Raw genomic sequence first — 19,213 nt, forward strand, 5'->3', positions numbered from 1 at the left:
CCACTTCCGCCTGCCCCTCCTTCCTGTTCCTCGACACCAGGGATAGTACCTCACCTCTAGCTACCGTTTTATATGCTTCCCAGAGGGATTGGGCAGAATCTACTAACCCCTCGTTCTCCCGGAAGTATCGGTCCGACATCTTGAGCACCTCCTTCTTTATCAATGGGTCCTTCAACCGCCAAGCCCCTATTGGCGCCACTCTGCCTACAGTCGACAACCCGAGATCGAGGCTGAGCCACAGAGGGGAGTGATCTGAAATTCCCCTGCCGAGATATTTAATTTAGAGGATCCTGGACACCAGAGCCGCCAGAAGCAGCACATAGTCCAGCCGTGATAGGCTGCCACGAGCCGCCGAAACGTGGGTGTAATGTGCAGAAGCCGGATGGCGCACCCGCCAACCGTCCACCAGCCCCAGGGTGCCCAGGAAATCAGAAAGCCATCTCTGTGCCGGCGCGAGCACCCGGGGCGGGCTACAAAGAAAGGTGTTGGGGGCTGTAAAGGGTCCCCAGGCTCTACAATGACTATTACTGTAAGCAGAGGTATAACTGTTTTTGCGTGTCTTGCATAGTCTTGTTCGCTAAGGGCTGCAAAACTGAAAGACACTTAAATGTTTCACATTTACATCTTGGATAAAATACATTAAGAATGGTACTGTATAAATACTTTTATATATCCTAACTCTAGATGCAATAAATAGAAATAATGACCTGTAGCAAAGGGAAAAATTACGATCCTCTATCTTTCTGGCCAGATGAACCGGGAGCCAAGCAAAAAGCAGCTAAAGATGTGATGAATCTTGTTAACTCCAGTGGCAATTACCATGCTTGTTTGTCAGTTGTTAAAACATGAAGAACATTGTTTTCTAAAAAAAACAAAAAAAGTGACAGATTGTGAAATCTTCTTTGACTCTACACTTTCCATGAATATTGACGTGGACAGGCTGTCTCAATTGACTTTCTACATAATGAATACAAAATGCCTGCTTCTACATCTTGGATTTCCTCAAAAGGTGCAAGCAACAACTTTTGTTTTTTAATCAACTTTTTTTATTCAAAACACATCAACAGTATCATGTAAACAGCATGTTTAAACTTAGGTGCACAAGAAATTTATCATACAGATACCATCATAGTTTTACGAACAAAACCCATCACATCAAATAAGGCACAGAACTGTTCCTAGGAGGTTCATAGTCAATTTATAAGCTACGCATAGTATTGGAATAACAGGAAAATGCAGTTATCAAGCAATATGAGATCTGTATTATTTCAGAAGCAATCAATCACATCATAACCGTCAGTATTTTTATTCTTGTCACGTAAGGCTCCATCGGAAGCTAGAAAATGATGAAACAATTTCACACACGCTTCCACATCCCGCTGCAGCTTGTCATCAGTCCTACTACTCTCCATATAGATCTCCTCTGCTGGGGACTACTCCACCACATATCACTACCAGTGAACTAGCGAAGGTACCCATTGCCCCATCCATGTGATAGCCTGTCCCTACTGGCCAATACCAGAGCTAATTGTAGGACCTTATAAGATATTTCTCCTCTTGGGTCTCATCATATTGCCCAACAGGCAAAACTGAGGTAGGAAGGTTCCCTGCAGTGCCGTGGTAAGTGCAATCCTATCCACTACCAGAGTCCAAAAAGCATATACTAATGGGCAACCCCAAGCCAAATGCATAAAATATACCCTGTCAATATTATGGGGACAGTAAAAGGCTCGGTCAGAATATAGGCGGCTTAGTTTTAAGGGAGTCATATAAGTGCGAGGAAGGAAATTAAAGTGGACAAGCTTAAACTGCGCATGACCAGAAACTGTATGAGTAGGAGCGCACACCCTGGCTCATTTCTCATTCTTATAACAACAAAATGGTGGGGTAGGGTCCTAGGGAATTAAGTTTAGAGACCAAAGAGGAGAACTTCCCATATATAAAATCTATAACACCATACTACCTCTGGTCTATGTATTTAGCACGTGAGTTGTGTGTGGTGAAAGTGCAAGTTCGCTCAAAAATGATAAATGAGATATAACCAATAAGGGGGAATTATCCCTTAAGGACTAGAACCCTCACTCACCCGAGGGTGACAAGCTTCATCATATGGGTTCCTCCTCCCAGCAGGAAATCCTAGTCCTGCCGAGGGCAACAACTGCCTCACTGTGAGGGAGAGCTCAGGGATGTTTTCAAATGATGTTCCCTAGTGTAGCTAGGATGCTAGAATCCCATATGTGATGACATGGTGTAGTGAGGGTGCAGCCCAAAACAAGGGGAGCTAATAGTGATCTAAAACTGCCTAGGAAGATGCAAAAATACTTTCTTTTGTTAGGTTGCTCTCACTGGCAGGATTACAATGCAGTGCGTGGAACAGTATTGATTTAAAACTGCTCGCTAATTGAGGTCGACATGTTTCAGCCAAGGGATCAACTATATGTATCAGTGGCTTTCTTCAGGACCAGAAAGGTATTAGTATTCGCTGCTTCTAATGGTGATCTGGTGATCAATTATAGGAAAAAGATACAACACCAGTAATCCTGCGAAGCTGTATCAGGATTTACTGGGAATATCTGTGAAAAGAGAGAAAACAAAACAAAACAGCACAATCAGTTATTCGTGCTTCACTAGTAACATACTGTAATTACTTCTGTCATCAATAGATATCCATTTGTTATTATCTAGAGATTAACTTACCCTCAAATGTAGGATAGAACACCTCACCTCTACCTGGCTACAGCTCAGGGGAGGAGGCCCCGCTCTGTGGGAAATAAAAATATTAAATCACACCTATTCAAATTTCATGGTGGGATTATTCATGTTCAAAAACAATTGCTCAAGGTGTGTTCCAAAACGTAGTGTGGTGTGGTATCACCCCTAAGGCTGGTGATTAAGGAAGAGTAGTTAATTGAAATGTACAGGCTAGGAGTTCTTTAGGATACTATTCGGTACTAGTATCAATGTACCATATCCTGCTGTGTTATTGTTTTCTTTTTAATATCTTTTTATTAACAAATCAAAAAAAGAAAAGGCATCTGGTGACATTTATCACTTTCACAGTATCGTATATACAGTTCTGTATCACAAAATTATACATACAGGATAACATTTTGGGGATCACAGGGCCTCATGCGCTGCTGCATCGTCTATGACAACTGGTGGAACACATAAATCCCCCCGATAACTGTTCCAGGCTCCCCAAACTTTCTCCCACTTCGCGGGACATCCCCTGGCGACATAAACCGTCCTCTCCCTAAACATGCCCCAATCCAGGTCCTCCATCAATTTCTCCACCCTGGGTGGTTGACCAGCTCCCTACAGCTGGGCAATGTTGCGCTTTACAATCATACACGCCAACGTTGCCCATTGTCTCCCACACACACTAACTTGATTCCAATGTTATATTAGAGAGAATTAAGTATATAAATATCGGAATCAAAGGTTAATCTACAAACATATGTGGTGTTTGTCTAGATGTTAATGTACTAGTATGCGGATGATCTCTTGTAATCATATTGCTGAATCTCACAATAGATGAATGAAAGTAGAGATTGCTTAAGTTTTGGATCGCTAAGGGAAGAATTAGTGTACAGATAGCCAGGGTATCTCACCATTTAACCCAATAATGTTACTTTTAAGTTTGAACACCCAGCGCTGTTCGCGATTGTATAGGAACTTAGAAATATCTGTGATATGGGATGGTATCCATGGTTATTCTAACACCATTCAAACAACCAGAGAGGGGAGGGCCCAAGGGGATGTTTAAAGACCTAAACCTGCTACAGCCTCTAAATCAAACCATACACAAACACAGAGTAGCAGTAGGTCAGTGAATATCTCTCTCAAACGGTGTACATGTCTGGAACTAGTAGCGCTCCTCTACGGAGACTTGACCTAAAGATTACATAAAGGTACACTATCTGAATATAAGGTATCTTTCCTATGTGGAAAAATACCCATCAGTTGCCGATCCTTGACGCCCTGTTCATCATCTGGGTTCTTCCATATTGGGAAGATATGATTTTTCTTATAACCACCACTGAAGACATAACGTTATCATTACAGTGGAACCTAGTGAACATTAACTGGTGTCTAGGTGTAACTGGACAACTGTAGAGCAGTGCAAGTGAAAAGTGAAGAAGAGTGAACTGTGCAAATGGACAGATAAAATTGGGTAGTAGTAAGGTTGAAAATTTTATTGAAGCCTTAATACTCCCAAATCATTAAAATGCGTGCGATAATAGTGATTTCAACAAATAATCACTAATACTAGAGTGGGGTCGACATGTTTCTGCAGACTTAATAGGAGCCTAAAGGTATCCTGCTGCTTTCCTCAGGACCATAATCGCGACTGCTCAGTGAAAAAAGTGAGAAGAAAGAAAACTATCACCTGGGTATTCAGTAGAATCTCATTCTCTCATTCAGAGGAGAGTAACACTCCACCCCACCTGGCCACAGCGCAGGTACATGGAGCCCCACACTTCCTGTCGGTACTCCGGACGTCCTTCTGTCCATTTCCACAGTTCACTCTTCTTCACTTTTCACTTGCACTGCTCTACAGTTGTCCAGTTACACCTAGACACCAGTTAATGTTCACTAGGTTCCACTGTAATGATAACGTTATGTCTTCAGTGGTGGTTATAAGAAAAATCATATCTTCCCAATATGGAAGAACCCAGATGATGAACAGGGCGTCAAGGATCGGCAACTGATGGGTATTTTTCCACATAGGAAAGATACCTTATATTCAGATAGTGTACCTTTATGTAATCTTTAGGTCAAGTCTCCGTAGAGGAGCGCTACTAGTTCCAGACATGTACACCGTTTGAGAGAGATATTCACTGTTCTAACACCACCCACCACCCAGCGATAATAATAAACTCACGTTTCTCTCATTTACCCAATTTTAATTCACTTATTACTTCACACACTTTCACGCACTGCAATTTTTTCATTCTCCACCCATCATTTGATACCTTCACTCAACATCTCTCAACTGACTCCGTGCTTCATAATTAGATGTTGGACGTATACATCTAGTCCTTGTTTACATCTTTTATGATTCACGATGAGAGGGGTGTAAGGAAGCCCAGATGATGACTAGGGCGGTATCGGACAGTGACTGATGGGTATCCTTATCCATTAGGGGTATCTTTTGAGGCACTCTTCCACACTTTGATTTTGTTGATTCTGTTGGTTCATGTTTTTTAAGGTGGATTTGTTATAGACCAGTGTACATTCTGTGTTTTCTACGTTGACTGTTGGGGGCTGTGTCCATGCTAGGTCTAGAAATATGCCCTAGGACCCTTCTCTATCGGTTTGTTTTCACTCTGTTCTGTATGCCTCCGTGTTCATCACCACGATTGCGCCCCCCTATTCAGCGGGTTTAACTGTGATGGTCTCATCCTGGGACAGATCTTGTAGTGCCTGTTTCTGCACTTTAGTCAGATTCTGATACTGTGCAATTTCTCTATCCATTATGTTGCTAACATCATGCAACACGGCTTCTTCAAAAGAAGTCACTCGTGCCGAAACCATATGTGCTGGCGGGTTAAACGTCGAGGGTGGTCTCAATCCTGTGTTCTTGGTGTCTTCTCCAATGTCGATAGTATCTTTATCCTTAACCGCATGCGTGCGGGCGGAATTCCGCCCGTACGCTGAGTTTTTTAAAAACGCATGTTACGTGACGAGCTGGGCTCGTCATGAGCGTGCGAGGAGGCTACCTCATGACGAGCCCAGCTCGTCATCAGCGTCGAAGGGGTTAAAAAAGGCATTAAGGCGGATCTTCTGAAAGAAACTGCCAATTCTTGGTCGCACCTGATGCAATTTTCTAATCATCCACACTATAAAGAGTGAGCCTACCTGTCCGTCCGGTACCTCCAGGGGCAGCTCAGTACCGTGATGGGGTACCGACGGACAGGTAAGGCTATTGAGGCCATTTTCTCTATGTTTCCTCTAGTTCTCATTAGTTGTTTAAAGAAAAGCACCCGTACTTTTTATGATTGTCAGAAAGGGTTTTCACATGGAAATGGTCTTGGTCTTGTTGACTAAAACTAAGGGTAATTCGATAACCCCCACCTCCTTTTTTCATCTGATCTATTTTCTGGCCCTACTCTTTAGAATTATTGTAACATAATAATTACAAGGTAGTTCAAAAACAGGGTTTCGTCTACTTGTGATACAACTTAAACTTATTTTACAATACTAAGGCTCCTTTTTAGAGGGAGACAAAGCCAGCATATAAATTAAACTTTAATAACACAGCATGATATGGTACATTGATACTAGTACCGAATAGTATCCTAAAGAACTCCTAGCCTGTAAATTTCACTTAACTACTCTTCCTTAATCACCAGCCTTAGGGGCGATACCACACCACACTACGTTTTGGAACACACCTTGAGCAATTGTTTTTGAACACGAAGAATCCCACCATGAAATTTGAATAGGTGTGATTTAATATTTTTATTTCCCACAGAGCGGGGCCTCCTCCCCTGAGCTGTAGCCAGGTGGAGGTGAGGTGTTTTATCCTACAGTTGAGGGTAAGTTCATCTCTAGATAATAACAATTGGATATCTATTGATGACAGAAGTAATTACAGTATGTTACTAGTGAAGCACGAATAACTGATTGTGCTGTTTTTTTTGTTTTCTCTCTTTTCACAGATATTTCCAGTAAATCCTGATACAGCTTCGCAGGATTACTGGTGTTGTATCTTTTTCCTATAATTGATCTCCAGATCACCATTAGCAGCAGCGAATACTAATACCTTTCTGGTCCTGAAGAAAGCCACTGATACATATCGTTGATCTCTTGGCTGAAACATGTCGACCTCAATTAGCGAGCAGTTTTAAATCAATACTGTTCCACGCACTGCATTTTAATCCTGCCAGTGAGAGCAACCTAATAAAAGAAAGTATTTTTGCATCTTCCTAGGCAGTTTTAGATCACTATTAGTTCCCCTTGTTTTGCGCTGCGACCTCACTACACCATGCCCTCATTTCTCATCCACCATTGTTACGCTCCATGGCATCCCGAGCTCGCAATGTCCTGTGAGCCACATCTGCCTCCATGGCCTTATATAACAGAGACACCAAATGCCTCCCCATTCAACAGGTCAACATGACCCCCAGAGTGCCCCAGGTACACAGCCACCCTCTCGCCATACCTGATATGTCATGTTGGTTTCCATGCAACGAAGAGAGGCAAGTATTCATAACGGTGGTTCCCTATGAAAGGGGGCCCTACGAAGCACTACGTACATCAACCGCTGCCACACTCTGGCCGTCCGCCTGACCACATAAGGCCGGCTAGTCGAGACCCTTACATCAACACCACTAGGTCCTCTGCACCCACACGCCCTAACAATAAACGGGTTTCCCAACTTACTACCTCTGCCAGTCATCACGCCACATGTTGCATTATTTCTGAAAAGTAATAAAATTCCAGTTCCAGTGCCTCCAATCCTTCGTTCTCTGTGCTGATCATCAATGCTGTCCTGGCCACTCTGAAACGCTCAACTGCCCATACCAAGGAAGTGAGCAGGTGAGCAGGGTGTCCAGTTTCCTAAATACCTAGGCGGGAAGAGGACTAAGGGAATGCTGTAAGGTATAAAGACAGCGCAGCAGAAGCAACATCTTCAAAATAGCGGTCCTGCCCATGAGTGAGAGGGCAGGGTGTTCCAAAAGGAAACTGAGGACTTACAAGAGTACACAACTCGGCACTTGTTATATTGCATCTGAATCTTCGTTGAGTGAGCGACCGTAATCCCCAGATAGTGAAATCTGTCCAGCTCCCATCGAAATGCCCAAGTACGAGAGGTTTTCCACCGGAGTCCCTGGCAGCGCCGCGAAAGGAAACATCAGCGACGTTCTCCTGTTCAGACACAGTCCAGGGCCGCTCCAAAGTCATCAAGGATACACAACAGCTCTCAGAGTGACTCCTGTGGGGTCCTGAGAAAAACATCATCTGCATAAAATAACACTAGGTGTCTCATCTCTTCCACATGTATGCCCCATCGACTCAGGTCCTAGGATACCATGATCAACAGGGGCTCCGTTGCTAAAGTGAACAACAAGGATAACAATGGGCAGCCTGCCGGGTGCCCCTACCCAGTTCCCAGCCTTTAGAGCGGAGAGAACCTATTCTGATCCACGCATTCGGGCTTGTATAAAGTAATAGGATCCAGGTGCCGAATTTTGGGCCTAAGCCAAGAACCCTCAGTTCTTCCAAGTAGTATCCCCAATCAACTGTACCGAATGCCTTTTCTATTTCTGCCGCCACTTGCACCATCTCTTTGCTTTCCCCCTCTACCTCGTGCAGGATATGTGTCAGTTGTGTCAGATTCATACCTATATTACGGCCTGGGATAAGCCTGTATTGATCTTCATGGACCAGGCCGCCCACTACTTCGCCCAGCCAGTTAGCTAACATCTTAAAGAGGACCTTCACATCAGTATTCAACATAGTGAGTGGCCAATCAGCAACAGTGTCCTTCTTATCCCCCCTGGGCTTAAGCATCATGCTGTTTCTCCTTCCCTCATGGTCAGGGACAGCTCTCCCCTGTCGTGAGCCTCTAGATACTCCTCCAGGAGTCCCTCTGTGAGATGGTCGAGTAAGCATGATAGAATTATGGGGGGAACCCATCCCCTCCAGGAGCTTTATGTTTAAGAAGCAACTTTAGCGCTGCCCTTACTTCTTCCAGTGTGTGGGCAGATTCCAATTCGAGACACACCCCATTCCTCACTGTGGGAAGTGTGAGCAGCCCAAGAAAATTCTGTATCCCTGCCTATGTGATCCCTGGGTCTTTTTGTATACCTCCTCCAGGAGTTTTCACTATCGCCTCCCGTTTGACACTCAAGGCACAATCCAGTGCCCTCAAGTGGGCAACCGGTGCAACTGCTGCTTCTCTATGCCGGATCCAGGCCTGGGAGACCCCAGACTTGTCACCCTCACTATGAAGCCGCTGCCGATACTGCGTCAGTGGGAACTTATCCATCCTGTCCCAGATATCCGCTATGTGGAGTTGCAATGCCGCCTCCTCCCTCCAGCCCTACATCTCAACCAGATCACCGGTTTGCAATCCCGCCAAATTCGCCTCTCTCTCCCCAATTACCACCACACCCTGCACATTAAGCCCATGTATTGCCCCCGCAGTACCGTCTTCATAGCCTCCGACTCGGTGGGTCTGCGGGAAGTACTTCACCAATTGCGAGCCATGTAATCCGTCAGTGCTAGCGACAGCGCCTCTCTGCCCTCTGCATCAGTATAGTAAGTACATCCACCGGGAACCTCCAGTGCAGGCACCGCTCTGGTGAGGCTCCCCATCTCAAATCACAACTAACTGGAGTATGGTCAAATCAAAATCTGGCTAGGTAGGACACATTCAGTCTCTCGTCCACCGGAAGCCCAGCCAACATCACACGATCCAGCCTGAAATACATATTATGCGTGATGGAACAGCAGGTGTACAACTGACTCTGTCGAAAATGCGATCTCCACACATCAACCAGACCCAGATTCTGCATCAACTCAATCAACGAGTAGTCATGCGAGGTTTCATGCTCAGTTGGGGCACAGCCTGTCCAGATATCCATACAATACGCAATCGAAATCACCCATCCAGAGCAGCGGCACATCCACATCCCGGCTAACCAGCTCTTATACACCTTAGAAAAAAATCTGGATCATCCGTTTTAGGAGCTTAAGTATCAAGGATAGAAACGTCCCACTCAACTAATAAACTCTGAAGAAGCACATAATGGCCCCCTACATCTGCATCCAAGTATGTCAGAGCGAATGGGACCCCAGGCGCTACCCAAATCAATACACCCCTGGTATACGTGGAGTAATTCATTTTTTAGCTATCTCACTTAGATATATTTCTTGAAGGCAAGCCACATGGACCTTGAGTCGTTTCAGAAAGCATAACATCCTGTACTATTTAGTGTAAGTTTTCAGGCCCCGGATGTTCCAAGTCAAGAATCAGTACCTATCCCCAATGTGACCATGTTAAGGAGAACAGCAACTGCCCCATGAACAGCAATCTGCAACCTTCCAGCATACCTATAACAACACATCACAAACAACAAACCCCCAACCACAAAAAAAAACACCCATGGAATTGTATAGGAAAGCGTAAGGCTTATACACATCCACCCAAATAAAGTGCCAGGGCCAACACTTTCTCCCAGGCCGCATCCTAAAGGGCCAGGGCCATAACACTCAGGCCGACCCACCCAGCTCAGCCCAGCCATCAAAAGAACTACAGAGGGGGAAGAACTGAGGAAAAAGGACAGGGTAAGCTAGAGGTGGGAGTGAGAAAAATAGGTGGGGGGAGTGTGAGAAAAAGGAAGGCAGGCAAGCCCACCCCTGCACAATATAGTACAAGCAGTTCAGTACCTGAACGATTACTCTCTCTAGAAATGTATTCCCAGGAGGAGGCATAATGGTGACGCCACAGCATCCCCCTCAGCAGTTCTCATTCAGGAAAATGCCACATTTACATTAGGTGTATGGGAAAGAGGCCTTTGACCACTCCACATACCACTCTCAGGCAGCAATCACATTCATGTGCTTAAGAGTTCACCGGGTCAGGCAACAACATTTCAGGAACAGCATCAGCTAGAAGCCCTATACCTTCAACAGTAGGGCCCGGATGTCAGACAAGCTGTCCCTCCCAACTGGTGCCTGTGTCCCCCCCACTGCTATCAGCTTCATGGAGCCATCCTCCTGAATCATTACATTGGTGGTGGGGTGGAGCTCCACCTCCCTCTAATCCCCCTCCCCCTGGGCTGGCCCCCTCCACGGCCCAGTCCTAATCCTGCTGCTAGTTCTTCTCAGCTACGTCTTCTCCAGGGCCCCAGGGAGACACCGTCCCTTAGGTCCAGCCAGTCCCATACTTAATCAGAGTGTTCAAATAAATGCACCTCCATTGGGATACGACTTTCAGTTTGGAGGGATATAGAGCATATATTTCTATTGTATTGCCCTCAACTTCTGTTTGACAGACAAAATAAGATTTACTCTGTTTCTGTACTTTCCTGATGTAGTCCAGAAAAAAGTCAATCCTATTATTCTCAAATAATGGAACCTCCTGTTCCCTGGATGCTCGCAGGATACAGTCTCTATCCCAGTAGTTTAGGATTTTAGTGATGAACGCCCTCGGGGGCACCGGGAGGGGGCAAAAGGACCAGGGCCCTGTGTGCCCATTTTATCACAAAGATCTACAAAAGGTCCGTAGACCACAGATGTCGTTGTACCCGGCACCCCAAGAACTCCTGTACCGAAGCACCGTCCGACCTCTCCAGGAAACCCAGCACCCTTATGTTACTGCAACGGATATTTCCTTCCACATCCCCCACCCTATGCTTCAGATCGAGGTTCTGCTTAAGCTGATAAAAGTCCACCCGACAGACTTTCAACATTCCCCTCAGCCACCTTGTCGGCCACTTTTCTCAGGTCAACTCTAAGCAGATTTACTTCAATAGAGATAGTCTCTATCCTGTGTTCCAATTCTGTGGGTGAGGTAAGCAACAATTTTACTCATCTCCAGACTTGATTATGCTAACAGCATTCCACTCTCAACTATCAGAAGGTTACAAAGAATTCACAACTCAGCAGCAAGACTACTCCTAAAGCTAAATATATGAACCAGCATCTATTCGGTCCGGAAGGCTCTACACTAGCTCCCAATTGCAAGATGATCTCCTTTCAAACTACTATACATCACACACAGCTATAAGAAGCAAATTCATTCATGCAAAAATCATAAAATACTCCCAGTCCAGGAACTACAGCTCCAGACTGGCACTTCACTTAATAATTCCAACTTACTTGAAGAAAGCAATTGGTGACAATACTTTCTCAGTTTAAGCTCCAAAACTATGGAATTCCGTACCAGTAAAAATTAGAGCCACTGAGGCTCACTTAGATTTCAGGAGGATGTTTAAGGCTGGGTTATTCCCATTATGATCCTACAAAGAATCCACATTTGCTCAGTGTCTGTCTACAGACAGGTAACCTCCAGGACCTTCTACGGTCAAAAGATAGCTAAATCAGCAGAATCCTTTTACAAACAACCCCTACTAATATCAAAGATAACTACATCTCCTTAGAAACATACCACCTATGTATCACACCATAAAGAGCTAAACGGAACAATCAAACATGCAACAACACATATCACCAGCCTACATGCAATCAACTTTCAGCCTTTTATCCTACTCTTTATAGCTCGTCTGATTACATCCTACCTCAAGATCGTTCCACAGAATATACCTAAAAAAACTCTGCACCAAAACTGCCCTGTATGTATTGCTAGGTTTTATGCTCTATCCTACCTTGCTATTTGAATGATACTCTCCTTGCACTCCATCCTCTGCCTGCCTTAGTAACCTCGAAGAACTGTCACATGCACGTCTTCCATACTGAGTCATTATTACTGCAATCATTTATCTTGTCAATCCTATTTACTCATCCCACTCTTGTTACTCACAAATTCTCCTCCTTTAACCTATACTTGCAATCCCACAATATCTAACTACTTTACATTATCTACTTTTGCCTTTTAGTTCAACTAGCATGAACTTGCCCTAATAATCACGCCTAAACCCTATTAACTTAATGCACCACTAATAACTGGAGGAAATGCTTCAAACAGTTCCATCAGAGCAGCAGACTAATACACTAACACACTAACCAATAATATAATACAATTACTATAATCCACTGGGTTAACCATTATGTTTGGATTACGGAGTACAGTACCATCTGCCATTATGCTTCGTCAGGTGCCAAATAAATGCAATATCAATATAATTACAAAACAATAAAGCTTTGCTAATTCACAAAATGAAATCACAAAATGAAGAAGTGTACACGAAACCTGCAGTATATTCTTTTTTTTGCCAAATGTCAGTGCAACAAAAGCTTATCAGTATGTCACAGAACTTAATATGCAAGCAGAGGACACTCATTTGTACGTTTTGTTTGTAAAATTTGTGTCATTTATATTCAGTAGCTATGCAGAATGTCATTGTGTTTGCTTTGTTTGCCCAAAGTTGGCAGGGTATGCCCAGACATGGGTCCCTTACTCACTTTGCCACTGGATTCAAGCTAGCCTGGCTGATGGAGGGAGTAACCCAGAAACGGGTTCCAGGATGCTTGTTTTCGGTTCGGGGAAGACCTGGCTTTGCAGTTTGGGCTGGACTGTTCCCATGAGGCACAGGGTTAAGACTGATTTGCATATTGCTGGGTCTGAACTGAGGTGGCAAAGTGAGCTAAAGAACGATGATGGATTCAACCCAGATCTGTGACTGGGCGTGAGTGTCTGCAAAGTTTCACCGCTCTGTCCATCATCTCCTTGTGTTTGCTTTGTTTGCCCTAAGTTGGCAGGGCATGCCCAGACGTGGATCCCTTGCTCACTTTGCCACTGGATTTAAGCTAGCCAGGCTGATGTAGGGTGTTACCCAGAAACCAGTCCCAGGATGCTTGTTTCTGGTTCTGGGAAGACCTGGCTTCGCAGTTCCGGCTGGACTGTTCTCATGAGGCACAGGGTCAAGACTGATTTGCATATTGCTGGATCTGAACTGAGGTGGCAAATGAGCTAAATAATGATGATGTATTCAACCCAGATCTGTGACTGGGGTGAGAGTTTCTGTGACTGGCTGTGACTGGGGTGGGAGTTTCAGTGCTCCGTCCATCATCTCCTTGTGTTTGCTATGTTATATGTTTAACATAAAAAAATGTGTATCTAGGTGGGAAAGACAAAAAGTCAGAAGATCACTGATTTAATGATGTACTGCTAAATGATTTCCTGTTTGGAACTTAACTTTTCTTAATCATTAATATTTTAGGTTTCAGGACATAAAGTCCTCAAACTTTGTCCAGTCTCATTTTTTTAAAGTAGCCAATAGAAGATACCATGTGTGCAGCAACCACAGATATATGGGCACATACCCATGCACAGGACGAGGTATCGGAGGGATGTTGCAAGGGGCAAGAGAAGCTTCCCTTTGCAGTGCCTTATGTGCCCATATCCCTGGTCCAAGATCCATACATGTGTTTTTTAATTAAAAATAATGGTTATACAATGGTGCAGATGTTGCTCAAATTAATCCGATCCTCACATGTGTAGTGCGAGCAGTGTCATTGGGCCACAGTACTATGCAAGCAAACCACAAGACCAAACCCTGTCAGGTAATGTAGCAGGCCCTGCCTGCTCAGTCTAACACTATTTGTAGGGTTAGTGGCATGTGCACATGCATGCATGCATGTTACAGAGATATATATATGATTGATTCAGAACGGAGCAGGAACATTTGATCAGGAGTTGCTGTTTTCCTGACATTCAGTTTAACCCCATGCGCGCTAGCGGTTTTCCCGCTGCGCGCTGTGTTTTTAAAAACACCGCGTTACATGACGAGCTCAGCTCGTCATCAGCGTACGAGCGTCGTCGCTCATGACGAGCTGAGCTCGTCATGAGCGCGGAAGGGGTTAATGGGCAAGCCTTCCAATTAAGTAGGGATGGCGTAGCAAAGGGTCTGGCATAGCTTTAACTCCTTAGTTGACGTTTCCCACCCAGTGCCAAACTCGATTTTGATATCTGTGGCAATTTTCTCTTACAATTCATTAGTTTACATAAAAGATATCCTGGACAATGTGCACCCTTTTTTCCCCAGATGTTGGGGATTCTAATAGTAAAGAAAAACCAAAGGTGATAATGGACGGAGCATTGACAATACAAACACTCACCCCCAGTCAACTGATCTGGGTTTAATCCATCACCGTTCTTTAGCTCACTCCGCCACCCCAGTTCAGACATATGCAAATCAGTCTGACCCTGTGCCTCATGGGAACAGTCCAGTCCGAACTGCCAAGCCATGTCTTCCCTGGACCGGAATCAAGCTTCCCAGGACCGGTTTCTGGCATTACAGCCGTCTTCAGCCGGGCTTGCTTGACTCCAGTGGCAGGAGTTGGCCTAACGGCTAAGGCGCTCGACCTCGGACCTGGGGATCTGGGTTCGAGCCTCGGTAACGACGCCAAAAACCTCCTGTGATTCTGGGCAAATCACTTAATCTCCCCGTGCCTAAAATGAAAGTGTGTCCTCATGTAACGTAACTGGTGCTATGTAAAGCGCTCTGATACCTGATTCGGTTCGGGTCTAGTTTGCGCTATATAAAACTCTGCAAAAAAAAAAAAGTGAGCAAGGGATTCACGTCTGAGCGTACCCTGCCAACTTAGGGCGAACAAAGAAAAACCAAAGATGGTAATGGACGGAGCATTGACAATACAAACACTCACCCCCAGTCAACTGATCTGGGTTTAATCCATCACCGTTCTTTAGCTCACTCCGCCACCCCAGTTCAGACATGGCCATATGCAAATCAGTCTGACCCTGTGCCTCATGGGAACAGTCCAGTCTGAACTGCCAAGCCATGTCTTCCCTGGACCGGAATCAAGCTTCCCAGGACCGGTTTCTGGCATTAGTAATAGTATCCAGGATTTGTGGAACTGAGGAAATAGCTGAAACATAGCAATATTTTTTTACGTGGTACAAGAAAGAGTATGCTTTAACCCCTTTGTTGCTAGCCCCCCCCACCCCCCCAACCCTCCCATGCTAAGCCTTTTTTGGCCATTTGGGATAGTGTGTGCTTAGGCCCCTGTAGCTTTTTGTCCAGATAAGTTATCTAAGCCAAATCTGCGTGCTTTTCTACCAACATCTTAAGAATTCTAAAGGTACCCAGGGTTTGTGGATTCCCCTGCAGGGGACTGAGAAATTGGCCAAAATACACCTAATTTTAGTTTTTTCAGAAAAATGGGAAAAGAGAGCTTGCATAAGAAAGCGTCTGTTTTTTCCCCTGCAAAAGGTATCAACAAAGGGGTTGTGGTGCTAAAATCACCATATCCCCAGATTTCAGGAAAAAACAGACTTTTGTCAGAAACCCAACATTTTCTACACAGTTTTGGCATTTTACTGGGACATTGTCTATTTTCCAATTTTTTTGTGCTTTCACCCTTCTTCCAGTTAGTGGTAGAAATAGGTGTCAAAGCAATAAAAGTCGGCATAAATGTCCTAACACCCAGCATTCACCTTGGTCTTCTGATAAAAAGGATACCTCACTTGTGTGGGTGTCCAATGCAGAATCAGCTAATAAAGAATGTAAATGAAAATATACAGGCACATGCATCAAAGCATTTTGCGATCGCAAACGGTGCGAATCGCAAAAATCTTCAAAAGATCTTTTGAAGCATACAGACATGTCCTGCCATTACTGATTGACCTATAGGTGCTGTCATTGATTGACTTATGGGGTTGGGCAAAAACACAACCCAAGGGGGACGTTCTGGTTACATGATGCCTTGTTTTGAATGTTTTCCTATTGGCTAATATTTGGCAGATCTTGCATGTCCATATTAGGCATTTTGCATGCTTGCATGAGCTAGGACTTCCCCTTACATTTATGCTGAGTTTGTAACCCTCACATATATAAGACCCCAGTGTTCTGTACTCTTTAGACTGCCTCATTCAGTTGCTAAGGCTTCTGTGTGACGTAGTCTCACTCATTTGAGTTTAATAAAGATGTTATTTTATATTCCAGCTTCTGTGTCAACTTCTTCTTTGTATTAGTGAGACCCCTGAGAAGGAGTTTTGATTTCTTCAATTGGCGCACCAACGGGGACCTCATCAGAGAAGTGACTATTTGAGGGAGTGATCTTGTCAGGAGACTGAAATCTACTGAGGAGGACAGGACAGGACTCTACTAAGGAGGTACTCTGTGCACGGAGATTCTGGGGATTCTTTGTCTCTGCAGCCCAGTATATTTCTGATCTTCCTGATTTTGATCCTCCACATGATGTCACTCCTGACTGAGAACTTTTTGGCATGAGTATTCTAAAAAAGACCGTTAGGTCATTCAGAACTTGGCAGTTAGAATTTGGACAACCTTTTGATTGGTAAGAGTAAGGTAGTTTAGTAACGCTTACTGTAGCTTTGGAATTTTGGAATTTGTGATGGCCAACTTTGGATTTGTATGGATTTGATATGCAAATTGCAATTTGTGTAGGCAGGTAATGAGGAGATTTTTCTCTATCTTATTTTGCTGAACGGTGCACGTACAAAGAGTACCTTAAGCACTACTTTGATTATAATATTTGCATATTCTGCAATATTTTTGGCATGCCAGTTTTCAAGCTCACATCGAAGAATGTGTTGCTTTTTTTGAAAGGTACCATAGTGTGATATGAAGTAAATTAGCCGGCTCCCCTAGAGCGAATATCTAAATAGGTTTAGGTATAAAAACATATTTCTTCCTTGGTGATTTTGTATCCCCAGGGAATTAAAATATGACAAAATACAAACAAGGATCCTTTGTTCTGTGCAATTTTATGAATGGAGATATGCAGAGCGATTTTGGGTGTTCTGCCAGCCAAAGCTAGTGAATTGAGTGTATTTTGGTTTCTTGGACATACAGCAGTCTGTGGGGCTGTTTTTGCAGTCTTTTGGAACACTATTGAGAAGCGCTTCTTGTAAATATGACTTACAACTAGTATTTACAAATGGTTTGGTTTAAGTACAGTCTGTGGGCTGTCCTTTATTTCTGTCCTGAGTATTGATCTGTGGGTTAAATGTGTGTTTAAATGTCTATGTGGTTTTCCCAATAGTGCACCTTCTTTAAGTAAATAGCGATGGCGCTATTTATTAAATGAATGGCTAAAGCGCGCTGTATTGTGTGTCCTGAGTGTTTGACCCCTTTCTGTTTATGTCTGAAATGAGCTCAATGTGTGTTTGTGTTTTTTTTTATGTTTTCAGTCTATTAAGCAAAATGTCTAAATGCTTAAAAAATTAAATTAAAATTCACATTCACTAGGAATAAAAAAGGCCTCAAAAACGAAATTGTGTGTTTTGTAGAAAAATTAACTTATAGCATTTTTTACTTACATACATTGTATTAGATATTAACAGGCAAACACTTCAGCTGAAGTACATTTTTGCTGAACTCAAACGCATATTATAGAACACGCATTGATATGTCTTAGTTTGAAAAAGACTGCCACCATGCTCGTGTTGCAATACTGAGAAGAGCTTTTACTGCCGTAGACAGGAATGTTTACTCAGCCAGGACTTTGCCCTCAGTTGCACAGGTGAATCTTTGCATTTCAGAATAGTGTTTTAAAAATGTTACAAACATAAGGTTCATTATTTTGTATTACAGGAAGACATTTCAATTAAGGGTTTTCCTCTCTTGAAGCATTTTTGTAAGTATATTTTTGGTTCTGTTGCTAAATAATAATTGTCCTTTTTAAAAAAAGTGGCGCAAAAATGTGTCATGTTTCAAGTTAGGCTTCTGTGCTTAGGCTTATAAATGAATGCGTCTAAAAATGATAGGCAAGGGATGCAGCTTGCTTTTATATGTGGAATTATCAAACATGATTGGGTTTATTAAAAATAATTATTAATTATGAAAAAGAATTATTAAAAATAAGTGCTTCTAAATTCGTTTTTTACTATTTATAAAGCTTAATACTCATACTGTGACCTCCTAGCATTATAATTTAATTTAAGTTGTACTGCATAATGAGGACATTAGCATATGGAATTTCACTTGGCGCAGGCGTAAAAAACTCCTTTTTTCTAAGGATTTGCATGAGATATGTCTAATGTCCAATCTCTGCAATCTGTAAAGTACATTCTGAGGATGATTAATATGTAACACAATTATAGGATATTTATTTTTAAGTGCCCCAAATATCAAAGTCGAATTTGGGTAAAATAAACTATGCACACAGCATTCTTGCCATTTACAATAGCTTTAAAGTGCCTTAGGCTTCAGTAAATGCATACATTTAGGTATAATACAAATGTGCAGGTTGTTCCCATTTGGGGTTGCTTTTAATGGCTCAGTGAGCCAATGTGCCCGGTGCAGAGGTTTGAGTTTAATATCAGGGTGGAAGGTTCTAACTCTAGCTGGACCTACTGAGACGTTCATTCATTTAAGGTTGATGAACTGAGTACTGTTGCATAGGGTAGTAACAAACATTTGTTCTAAAAACTAGTATGTTATGTTATTATGTTTTGCAAATTATTCACAGTAACTGTTTTAATAATCTAAGAATAGAAATAAATTGTAGCCCCTAACAGAAGTAATATATATAAAATGTGTTTTTAAATAGGGTTAATTATTGCAGGTTACATGTGGCTGTTTCGAGATGG

The sequence above is a fragment of the Lissotriton helveticus genome, chromosome 8 (genome assembly GCF_964261635.1).
Source record: "Lissotriton helveticus chromosome 8, aLisHel1.1, whole genome shotgun sequence".
Taxonomy (NCBI): domain Eukaryota; kingdom Metazoa; phylum Chordata; class Amphibia; order Caudata; family Salamandridae; genus Lissotriton; species Lissotriton helveticus.